Here is a 12092-nt window from a genome sequence, read left to right as displayed (position 1 = left end):
CAGCTTAACAGTCTACTCAGAGCATCTATGGTACTTTGAATGATCACCTTGGCTGTAAAGCAAGGATAAGCCAGCATCAGTTACCTGGCCTAGCTTAGTCTTATGACTGGGCAAGGGGAGGCCACCTCGATTAACCAACCCAGCAGACCCTAAACACTGAGGGAAAAGTAATCCCTCGTGGAAATTAGAGTGCTTTAATCCAATGAAGACATACATAGGGACTTCCCTGGCTGTCCAATGGTTAGAATTGGATCATAAAGAAGGTTGAGCGTTGAAGAATCGATGCCTTTTCATTGTGGTACTGGAGAAGACCTTTGAGACTCCCTTGGACAGCAAGGAGATCAAATGAGTCCATCCTAAAGGAAATCAACCCTGAATATTCATTGGGAGGACTGATGCTGCAGCTGAAGCTCCAGAACTTTGGCCACCTGATGCAAAGAGCCGACTCCTTGGAAAAGACCCCGATGCTGGCAAAGATTGAAGGCAGGAGGAGAAGGGAGGCAAAAGAGGATGAGATGGTTGGATGGCATCACGAACTCAATGGACATGAGTCTGAGCAAACTTGGAGATAGTGAAGGACAGGGAAGCCTGGTGTACTTCAGTCCATGGAGTTGCAAAGAGCTGGGCACAACTTAGTGACTGAACAACAGCAGTCATGGTTAAGACTCAACATTTCCAATACAAGGGATGTGAGTTCATCTCCGGTGGGAGAACTGAGATCCCACATGCCGTGAGGCCACAAAAATGAAGGCAGACATATACAATACTGGGTGTACTGTATATTTTCCCCAGTGTATTTTTCTCAATAAACCCAAATCTGCCCATATATAAATTCTTGGCCTTGTCCATTGTACTATTCTACTTCTTAAACATGGTAGCAAGCTAGAGCCCTTGTTAGCTAGATGTCAGAAAGTTAACAGAGGAAGAAGGAGGTCACAAGGGACAAAATGGAGTAGATCAGATTGCACAGTGATTTTATAAATACTTCTTTCTGACCAATATGGTATGTTCTTAGCTAAGAGTGATTCTGATTTTTCCCGCTTGGTCCAGTGAAAATCAAACAGAGTTAAACAGACCTGGGTCTGATTCTCTGTTTCACCACCTACTGTCTGTATAACTCTGGGCAAAGCAAAGTGAGCCTCATTTTCTTCATCTGTAAAATAAGCTAAAACCCACCACCTTACCATATTGTTATGGGTTTAACTGAACAAACCTGTTAAGTGCCTGACATATAAAATACTCCCAGTAAATGTCACTCTCCCGCTAGTCCCTGTCCCAGTGTACTGAAAAAGATTATATGGTATTAGTATTTTTAGTATTCTGAAGATTGTATGATTCATTTCTTCTGAAGACATAGTTTTTCTTACAGAAGAATATTCAGTTATTTCATGATGGCATTTCCACCTCCAAAAAACACAAATGGTCCCAAAATGCAGACAAAGATGAGTACCTCAACACCCCTAAACCATCAGCTTTTGAATGACCGGGTGAGTAATAAAAACTATTGTATTAGTTGAAATCATACTTTGAAGGGAAAAAAGCATTAAAATTTTGGTAATCAAAACATGAACAGGAATTGCTTAGGATTGTATAGTGGATAAAAAAAAAAAAAAACAAAAAAAAAACAAAAAAAAAACAAAAAAAAACCCAAAAAACAAAATGAAGGATTTCTTCAAAAATTTTAATTGAAAAAAACTGAAATACATTTAGAACAAAAATAAAGAAAACTTTAATTGAGCCCCAGTTACCTGGCCAGAGTTGGCAAGAGATACAAAGTTCCTGCTTAGAAAGAAAGATCTTAGGGAATTCCCTGGTGGTCCAGTGGCTAAGACTCTTTGCTCCCAGGGCTGGGGCCCAGGTTCTATCACTGGCCAGGAAATTCAGTCCCACATACTGCAACTAAAGACCTTGTGTGCTGCAACTAAGACCCAGCACAGCCAAATAAATTAATAAACATTTTTTAAAGATTTAGGAGATGAGAAGGAAGAGTGTCTACCAGCTCCCCTTCACCTCCATATCCAACTGGTTTTCAGGTTCTGTGAGTCTTCCTCCGAGGTCTCTTCATCCAGACCCCTTTTCTCCTTTGACTTGTGCACATCCAGCTCCACGTTCTCAGTTCACACACTCACCCCCCTTTGCCTGGCACATTGCAGTAACCCCTCAGCTGGTTTCACTGTCTCTAATCCATCCTCTATTCTGGTCCCAGAATGATCTTTCTAAAGTACCAAACTAATCCTATGAAGCAAGAGATAACAGACTGTTCCAAAGAATAAATTCCACCCTACCCACCATGCATAGCACTGAGGACCCCTTCATGTGTGTTAGTCACCGAGTCATGTCCGACTCTTGGAGACCCCATGGACTATAGCTGGCCAGGCTCCTCTGTCTGTGGGATTCTCCAGGCAAGAATACTGGAGTAGGTTGCCATGACCTCCTCCAAGGGATCTTCATGACCCACGGATCGAACCCAGTGTCCTTTATATCACCTGCATTAGCAAGTGAGTTTTCTTTTTTTAATTTATTTGGTTGCAATTTTGTCGAAGCATGTGAACCCTTAGTTGAAGCATGTGGGATCTAGTTCCCTGACCAGAAATCAAACCCAGGCCCCCTGCATTGGGAGCATGGAGTCTTAGCCCCTGGACCACCAGGGAAGTCCCAGCAGGTGAGTTCTTTAACACTGGCTCCACCTGGGAAGCCTGAAAAGCTTTTGTCAAATTTTATGAGAATTTCTAGGGAATTCCCTGGTGGCCCAGTGGCTCAGTCTGTGTTCCCAATGCAGGGGGCTGGGTTCCATCTGCATTCAGGAAACTAGATCCCACATGCCGCAAGAGTTTGCATGCTGCAGCTAAAGAACCCACATGGCACAACTAAGACCCAGTGCAGTCAAATAAATAAAAATGTTTAAAAATTTCATGATTATTTCTAGATGAGCAATGATAAGAGAAATAACAATTTCTATTAGAAATGATATTTATTTTGTTGTTCAGAACTCCCATTTTATCACCCTCCCCCGCCATTTTTAGTTTGGTTTAGTTAGGTTCTAGTTTGGAGTAAAACTATTTTCAAAAATCTTAGCCTGCCATATGTAAAATAGATAGGCAATGGGAATTTGCTGCATGGCTCAGGAAACTCACACAGGGGCACTGTATCAACCTAGAGGGGTGGGGTGGGGAGAGAGAGGGGCTGCCAAGTCACTTCAGTCGTGTCCGACTCTGCGACCCCATAGACGGCAGCCCAACAGGCTCCCCGGTCCCTGGGATTCTCCAGGCAAGAACACTGGAGTGGGTTGCCATTTCCTTCTCCAATGCATGCAAGTGAAAATTGAAAGTGAAGTCGCTCAGTCGTGTTCGACTCTTCGCGACCCCATGGACTGCAGCCTACCAGGCTCCTCCGTCCATGGGATTCTCCAGGCAAGAGTACTGGAGTGGGGTGCCATCGCCTTCTCCAAGAGAGAGGGGAGGGAGGTTCCAAAGGGAGGGGATATATGCATACCTATGGCTGATTCATGTTGAGGTTTGATAGAAAACAACAAAATTCTGTCAAGCAAAATCCTTCAATAAAAAAATAATTAAAATTAAAAAACTGTCAAATCACTATGTTGTACACCTGAAACTAACATTATATTGTATGTCAATTATAATTCAATAAAAATTAAATATAATACAAATTTAAAAAATCTTGGACCGTGTATATACCCATATGTATGTGAATGAATGTATCAGTACTTAAGACACACACATGGAAATTGCATATGTATACAGCAAACTGATAATAGTGAGTGCACAAGTGCCCAGTCTTGTCTGACTCTTTGCAACTCCACAGACTGTAGGCCTCCAGGCTCCTCTGTCCGTGGAATTTTCCAGGCAAGAATATTAGAGTGGGTCGCCATGCCCTCCTCCAGGGAATCTTCCCATCCCAGGGATTAAACCCACGTCTCTTTATGTCTCCTGCATCAGCAGGTGGGTTCTTTACCGGTTGAGCCACCAGAGAAGCCCAACTATCAATAGTGGTTTCCCCTACAATGTTGGACAACATGGAAGAGTGGGAGGGAAGTCTGTTGGAAGAGAGAGTTTTTGTTTTTTTTTACCCTATACACTGCAATATTTAACCATTTAAAAAACAAATATAAGTAAAAGCGAGCAAAGAACAGTAATGATGAGAATTAAAAAACAAGGGTTCCAGATCAGCTATACTAAATAATCTCCAGGGAAAAGACATCCGAGAAGAACGTGAGGAGCAAGCATGAAGGGAATTGGTCGTATCTTCAATATGATGGGAAAATACAAGAGCCGTTGGAGCAGGATGGTGACAGAATTGCATCTGCATTTCCAAACGGTCATCTTGCTCCACGTCACTAATGATTGGAGAGACTCAACTCCAAACGCCAAGGAGGGACCACTTCGCCCGAGTCCGACTGGGCCTCATTGCAATGTCTGTCCATAGCAGATGCTGGAGAAGCTGTGGAGCAAAGGGAACTCTCCTCCACGCTGAGTAGGAATGGGAGTTGGTACAGCCGGGATGGAAAAGAGTATGGAGGTTCGCGAAGGAACTAAAAGTAGAAGTAGCCTATGGTTCAGCAGTCCCACTCCCAGGCATAGATCCACCCCCAGTCCAAGCCAACAAGCCAGATGCCCCGTTTGGGCACATCGATCTGTGCGCGCGCTCGCATGCGCATGCGCGATCGCCTGCGAGGCTGGGGGTGGGGCGGGGGCTGGGGCTCTGGCTGGAGTCGGTGCAAGCCCCGGGATTGCCTGAGGCAAGCCAAAGGAGCCCCAGAGGGAGACGGGACGGCCGGTCGTCTGGTTTCCTGAAAGCCGAATGCGAATGCGGAGGGGCTCGCGGGCCGCGGGGAGGCAACCCAGGTCTGCAGCGGGAGTCGGGGCCCCGGCCACCCACTCCCTCCCCCCGCCCCGGGAGGGGCTGGGGCTGCGGGGGTGGCGGGGGGGCGAGGGGGGTGTGGGTCCAAGAATTGGGACGCGGGGCGGGGGCTAAAGGACCTCTTCTGGTAGGCAAAAAAGCCTCCAGCTCCCGGAATTCCCAGGTGGTCTCCCATCCAAGATACTAAACAGGCCCGACCCTGCTTAGCTTCCGCGATCAGACGAGATCGGGCGCCTTCAGGCCGGTAGGGCCGCAGACGGACGCGGCCGCCGCGGGGCGCCCTAAGAGCCTTGCGCTTCGCCTCCCTTTCGCTCTGACCTGCAGGTCGGGCCAACGGGCCGCCCCTCTCCTCGGGGGGCCGTGCTGTACTTGAGCCGCACGACCCGCGACCGCACTCCAGCCTGCTGACGCCGGCCCGGCCCCCGAACACCGCCAACACCAGACCAGCAACCGCCTGGCCGGGCCCGGGGGCCCGATGGGCTTCCAGGACCCCCCAGTGACCGGGAGGGCGTGCGTGCGTGCGTGCGTGCGCGCGGGGCCTGGGGGGTGGGCTGAGGGGTGCGGAGGTCTCGGCGCCCTCCCACCCCCGGCCACTCCAGACCCGGCCGCGCTGGCTGAGCGGGGCCTCCCCCCCCCCCACCATCCCGTTCGCTGCTCAGTGCCCCGCGACCCCGGAGGTGTCGGTCTTCGGGGCCCGCCGCCTCCCGATCCCCGCGGCCCGGGGGCCTCTGAACCTCCTGCGGGCCTAGGCGCAGCGAATCTTGAGCGCCCAACTTGCCCGGCACCTGCCCGCTGCCCAAACCCACCGGGAGCCACGGAGGCGCGGTCGACCGGAGCGCCTCAGCCCCGCCCCTTTGCCCTACCGAGGCGCCCCCCTTGTCCCCACGCCGCCCGCCAAGCACCCGACCTTCCTGAGAGAGCAGACGAACCACAGGCAGGCACACAGACAGACACACACACACACACACGAGTGTGGTCTTTGGAAATACTTCTGTTCGTAGTTGCTGGGTTGAGCCCAACTCTTATAGGACCCATGGAGTGCGGCCCATCAGGCTCCTCTGTCCGTGGCATTTCCCAGGCGAGAATACTGGAGTGGGTTGCCATTACCTTCTCCAGGGGATCTTCCCGACCCAGGGATCAAACCCGAGTCTCCTGCGGGCGGATGCCTTGCCATCTGAACCAGCACATTGCGAATTCCCTAAGCAAAATACAAAGAAAAGAGCTCGTGTGCTACTAAGTGGAAAGATGATTGAAGAAACAGAAGGTGTCCTTTGTTGGTATCTTGGAATCTTTCTTTAGTTTTCGTTGATTTTTACTCTTAAGGCTACTTGAACAAGGCAAGAGAGAAACCCCAGAACTGAAAAGCAATTGACTTTTTTGAAAGAAACCTGTGCAGGTTAAGCACTCTTCGTTTTTGAGAGATGGTGAAACGCAAAATCTTGATTCAACACATATGACTTTGGTGAACTTTATTTCAAATCTCCATGATGAACCCCTAAGGCGTCCAGGAAGAAAGGAGTAGAGCGGGAGACAAAAAGAGCAACCTTTCCCCTTGGCGCCATCCCAACCAGCTGCTTAGTTCCTTCATCTCATGGACTACCATCTGGGCTTATCTGGTTTGTCTGATTCTTGTTTCGGGGCCCGTTTCTAGTCACAAGGCTGTCAACAGTGGGGGGTGGGGTGGGGGGTGGGGGAAGCCCTTCTTTCCATTCCACATGAGACCCAGTGGACAATCCAGGCCCTGGCCACTGCATAGAGCGTGCAGCAACAATATCAACGGTGATGCTGGTTAACAACGCATATTCCTGGAATCCACTCCGTTGGCTACTGAGTGTGTGCGGTGGTGGTCTGGAACCTATACCTGGAAGCTTTCTTGATGATTGCAAATGACACCAAAGTCCGAGGACGATGGAAGATCTCCACGTTTCTGCAAGAGCCACACACCTCCAGAAGGAACCGCAAGACTTGCCTGACATGGTCAAGGTCTAAGTATTGGACTACACGTCGGAAGGTCTCCACCTTTGCTATGGAAGTCAAACGATCTTTCTTGGAAATGAAAATGGATCACACTGAACGTTCACATTCTTCTAGAGCATTTGAAAAGCCCTAAACTGTAGAAATCTGCTGTACGAGTTCCTTGAAAGCAAGAACCCATACTGATGGATATGTCTTAATGCCTTAGATTGTGCCTTGAATATAGCGTACACATGAACCCAGGAAAGGAAAGAATGGAATCGCCAAATATACAAAGAGATCAAAAGTGCCGAGCCAAGTGACACCTTGAGGCTTCCAAGAACTTTTCTGTCTTTCACACGCTAAGTAAATCCTGAGCACCTACGATGAGCTGGGAGGCATGTAATAAGTTTCTGGAACTAGAAGGCGGAGAGAAGCAGACACAGAGTTCCTGCTTTCACTGAGACGAATCTAATGATACATCACAGGCAGATCCTTGGAGAACTTGTCGAGGGGCCTCTACCCTCACCAAAACCTGGGTGTCAGGGAAGGCTTTTCAGAGTAACCATTGCGTTGAGGTCCATAGGTTGAACCTACGTAAACCAGGGTTGAGATGCAGGAAGAATTTCAGGCAGGGAAAACAGCATCCTGGAAGTCTACGTGACCAGGGAACCTTAGGACGTTCAAGAAATGAAAATGCCCTATGGGATGGAAGCCAAAGAGTGCAGAGGGCATTCCAGGGAAAAGACATCCGAGAAGAACGTGAGGAGCAGGCATGAAGGGAATTGGTCGTATCTTCAATATGATGGGAAAATACAAGAGCCGTTGGAGCAGGATGGTGACAGAATTGCATCTGCATTTCCAAACGGTCATCTTGCTCCACGTCACTAATGATTGGAGAGACTCAACTCCAAACGCCAAGGAGGGACCACTTCGCCCGAGTCCGACTGGGCCTCATTGCAATGTCTGTCCATAGCAGATGCTGGAGAAGCTGTGGAGCAAAGGGAACTCTCCTCCACGCTGAGTAGGAATGGGAGTTGGTACAGCCGGGATGGAAAAGAGTATGGAGGTTCGCGAAGGAACTAAAAGTAGAAGTAGCCTATGGTTCAGCAGTCCCACTCCCAGGCATAGATCCACCCCCAGTCCAAGCCAACAAGCCAGATGCCCCGTTTGGGCACATCGATCTGTGCGCGCGCTCGCATGCGCATGCGCGATCGCCTGCGAGGCTGGGGGTGGGGCGGGGGCTGGGGCTCTGGCTGGAGTCGGTGCAAGCCCCGGGATTGCCTGAGGCAAGCCAAAGGAGCCCCAGAGGGAGACGGGACGGCCGGTCGTCTGGTTTCCTGAAAGCCGAATGCGAATGCGGAGGGGCTCGCGGGCCGCGGGGAGGCAACCCAGGTCTGCAGCGGGAGTCGGGGCCCCGGCCACCCACTCCCTCCCCCCGCCCCGGGAGGGGCTGGGGCTGCGGGGGTGGCGGGGGGGCGAGGGGGGTGTGGGTCCAAGAATTGGGACGCGGGGCGGGGGCTAAAGGACCTCTTCTGGTAGGCAAAAAAGCCTCCAGCTCCCGGAATTCCCAGGTGGTCTCCCATCCAAGATACTAAACAGGCCCGACCCTGCTTAGCTTCCGCGATCAGACGAGATCGGGCGCCTTCAGGCCGGTAGGGCCGCAGACGGACGCGGCCGCCGCGGGGCGCCCTAAGAGCCTTGCGCTTCGCCTCCCTTTCGCTCTGACCTGCAGGTCGGGCCAACGGGCCGCCCCTCTCCTCGGGGGGCCGTGCTGTACTTGAGCCGCACGACCCGCGACCGCACTCCAGCCTGCTGACGCCGGCCCGGCCCCCGAACACCGCCAACACCAGACCAGCAACCGCCTGGCCGGGCCCGGGGGCCCGATGGGCTTCCAGGACCCCCCAGTGACCGGGAGGGCGTGCGTGCGTGCGTGCGCGCGGGGCCTGGGGGGTGGGCTGAGGGGTGCGGAGGTCTCGGCGCCCTCCCACCCCCGGCCACTCCAGACCCGGCCGCGCTGGCTGAGCGGGGCCTCCCCCCCCCCCCACCATCCCGTTCGCTGCTCAGTGCCCCGCGACCCCGGAGGTGTCGGTCTTCGGGGCCCGCCGCCTCCCGATCCCCGCGGCCCGGGGGCCTCTGAACCTCCTGCGGGCCTAGGCGCAGCGAATCTTGAGCGCCCAACTTGCCCGGCACCTGCCCGCTGCCCAAACCCACCGGGAGCCACGGAGGCGCGGTCGACCGGAGCGCCTCAGCCCCGCCCCTTTGCCCTACCGAGGCGCCCCCCTTGTCCCCACGCCGCCCGCCAAGCACCCGACCTTCCTGAGAGAGCAGACGAACCACAGGCAGGCACACAGACAGACACACACACACACACACACGAGTGTGGTCTTTGGAAATACTTCTGTTCGTAGTTGCTGGGTTGAGCCCAACTCTTATAGGACCCATGGAGTGCGGCCCATCAGGCTCCTCTGTCCGTGGCATTTCCCAGGCGAGAATACTGGAGTGGGTTGCCATTACCTTCTCCAGGGGATCTTCCCGACCCAGGGATCAAACCCGAGTCTCCTGCGGGCGGATGCCTTGCCATCTGAACCAGCACATTGCGAATTCCCTAAGCAAAATACAAAGAAAAGAGCTCGTGTGCTACTAAGTGGAAAGATGATTGAAGAAACAGAAGGTGTCCTTTGTTGGTATCTTGGAATCTTTCTTTAGTTTTCGTTGATTTTTACTCTTAAGGCTACTTGAACAAGGCAAGAGAGAAACCCCAGAACTGAAAAGCAATTGACTTTTTTGAAAGAAACCTGTGCAGGTTAAGCACTCTTCGTTTTTGAGAGATGGTGAAACGCAAAATCTTGATTCAACACATATGACTTTGGTGAACTTTATTTCAAATCTCCATGATGAACCCCTAAGGCGTCCAGGAAGAAAGGAGTAGAGCGGGAGACAAAAAGAGCAACCTTTCCCCTTGGCGCCATCCCAACCAGCTGCTTAGTTCCTTCATCTCATGGACTACCATCTGGGCTTATCTGGTTTGTCTGATTCTTGTTTCGGGGCCCGTTTCTAGTCACAAGGCTGTCAACAGTGGGGGGTGGGGTGGGGGGTGGGGGAAGCCCTTCTTTCCATTCCACATGAGACCCAGTGGACAATCCAGGCCCTGGCCACTGCATAGAGCGTGCAGCAACAATATCAACGGTGATGCTGGTTAACAACGCATATTCCTGGAATCCACTCCGTTGGCTACTGAGTGTGTGCGGTGGTGGTCTGGAACCTATACCTGGAAGCTTTCTTGATGATTGCAAATGACACCAAAGTCCGAGGACGATGGAAGATCTCCACGTTTCTGCAAGAGCCACACACCTCCAGAAGGAACCGCAAGACTTGCCTGACATGGTCAAGGTCTAAGTATTGGACTACACGTCGGAAGGTCTCCACCTTTGCTATGGAAGTCAAACGATCTTTCTTGGAAATGAAAATGGATCACACTGAACGTTCACATTCTTCTAGAGCATTTGAAAAGCCCTAAACTGTAGAAATCTGCTGTACGAGTTCCTTGAAAGCAAGAACCCATACTGATGGATATGTCTTAATGCCTTAGATTGTGCCTTGAATATAGCGTACACATGAACCCAGGAAAGGAAAGAATGGAATCGCCAAATATACAAAGAGATCAAAAGTGCCGAGCCAAGTGACACCTTGAGGCTTCCAAGAACTTTTCTGTCTTTCACACGCTAAGTAAATCCTGAGCACCTACGATGAGCTGGGAGGCATGTAATAAGTTTCTGGAACTAGAAGGCGGAGAGAAGCAGACACAGAGTTCCTGCTTTCACTGAGACGAATCTAATGATACATCACAGGCAGATCCTTGGAGAACTTGTCGAGGGGCCTCTACCCTCACCAAAACCTGGGTGTCAGGGAAGGCTTTTCAGAGTAACCATTGCGTTGAGGTCCATAGGTTGAACCTACGTAAACCAGGGTTGAGATGCAGGAAGAATTTCAGGCAGGGAAAACAGCATCCTGGAAGTCTACGTGACCAGGGAACCTTAGGACGTTCAAGAAATGAAAATGCCCTATGGGATGGAAGCCAAAGAGTGCAGAGGGCATTCCAGGGAAAAGACATCCGAGAAGAACGTGAGGAGCAGGCATGAAGGGAATTGGTCGTATCTTCAATATGATGGGAAAATACAAGAGCCGTTGGAGCAGGATGGTGACAGAATTGCATCTGCATTTCCAAACGGTCATCTTGCTCCACGTCACTAATGATTGGAGAGACTCAACTCCAAACGCCAAGGAGGGACCACTTCGCCCGAGTCCGACTGGGCCTCATTGCAATGTCTGTCCATAGCAGATGCTGGAGAAGCTGTGGAGCAAAGGGAACTCTCCTCCACGCTGAGTAGGAATGGGAGTTGGTACAGCCGGGATGGAAAAGAGTATGGAGGTTCGCGAAGGAACTAAAAGTAGAAGTAGCCTATGGTTCAGCAGTCCCACTCCCAGGCATAGATCCACCCCCAGTCCAAGCCAACAAGCCAGATGCCCCGTTTGGGCACATCGATCTGTGCGCGCGCTCGCATGCGCATGCGCGATCGCCTGCGAGGCTGGGGGTGGGGCGGGGGCTGGGGCTCTGGCTGGAGTCGGTGCAAGCCCCGGGATTGCCTGAGGCAAGCCAAAGGAGCCCCAGAGGGAGACGGGACGGCCGGTCGTCTGGTTTCCTGAAAGCCGAATGCGAATGCGGAGGGGCTCGCGGGCCGCGGGGAGGCAACCCAGGTCTGCAGCGGGAGTCGGGGCCCCGGCCACCCACTCCCTCCCCCCGCCCCGGGAGGGGCTGGGGCTGCGGGGGTGGCGGGGGGGCGAGGGGGGTGTGGGTCCAAGAATTGGGACGCGGGGCGGGGGCTAAAGGACCTCTTCTGGTAGGCAAAAAAGCCTCCAGCACCCGGAATTCCCAGGTGGTCTCCCATCCAAGATACTAAACAGGCCCGACCCTGCTTAGCTTCTGAGATCAGACGAGATCTGGCGCCTTCAGGCCGGTAGGGCCGGAGACGGACGCGGCCGCCGCGGGGCGCCCAAAGAGCCTTGCGCTTCGCCTCCCTTTCGCTCTGACCTGCAGGTCGGGCCAACGGGCCGCCCCTCTCCTCGGGGGGCCGTGCTGTACTTGAGCCGCACGACCCGCGACCGCACTCCAGCCTGCTGACGCCGGCCCGGCCCCCGAACACCGCCAACACCAGACCAGGAACCGCCTGGCCGGGCCCGGGGGCCCGATGGGCTTCCAG

At 52.6% G+C, this 12092-nt stretch overlaps 3 pseudogenes; all 3 read right to left on the bottom strand.

Moving 5' to 3' along the window:
* Positions 1-5016: 5016 nt before the first annotated feature.
* LOC129627436 (uncharacterized) lies at positions 5017-5136 on the bottom strand (annotated as a pseudogene).
* Positions 5137-8380: 3244 nt separating this feature from the next.
* LOC129627435 (uncharacterized) lies at positions 8381-8500 on the bottom strand (annotated as a pseudogene).
* A 3243-nt stretch (positions 8501-11743) lies between these two features.
* On the bottom strand, positions 11744-11863 carry LOC129627377 (uncharacterized; annotated as a pseudogene).
* Between the last annotated feature and the right edge of the window lie 229 nt (positions 11864-12092).

Source organism: Bubalus kerabau, chromosome 14, assembly GCF_029407905.1.
Source record: "Bubalus kerabau isolate K-KA32 ecotype Philippines breed swamp buffalo chromosome 14, PCC_UOA_SB_1v2, whole genome shotgun sequence".
Classification (NCBI taxonomy): domain Eukaryota; kingdom Metazoa; phylum Chordata; class Mammalia; order Artiodactyla; family Bovidae; genus Bubalus; species Bubalus kerabau.
This window is presented reverse-complemented; position numbering and strand designations above follow the sequence as displayed.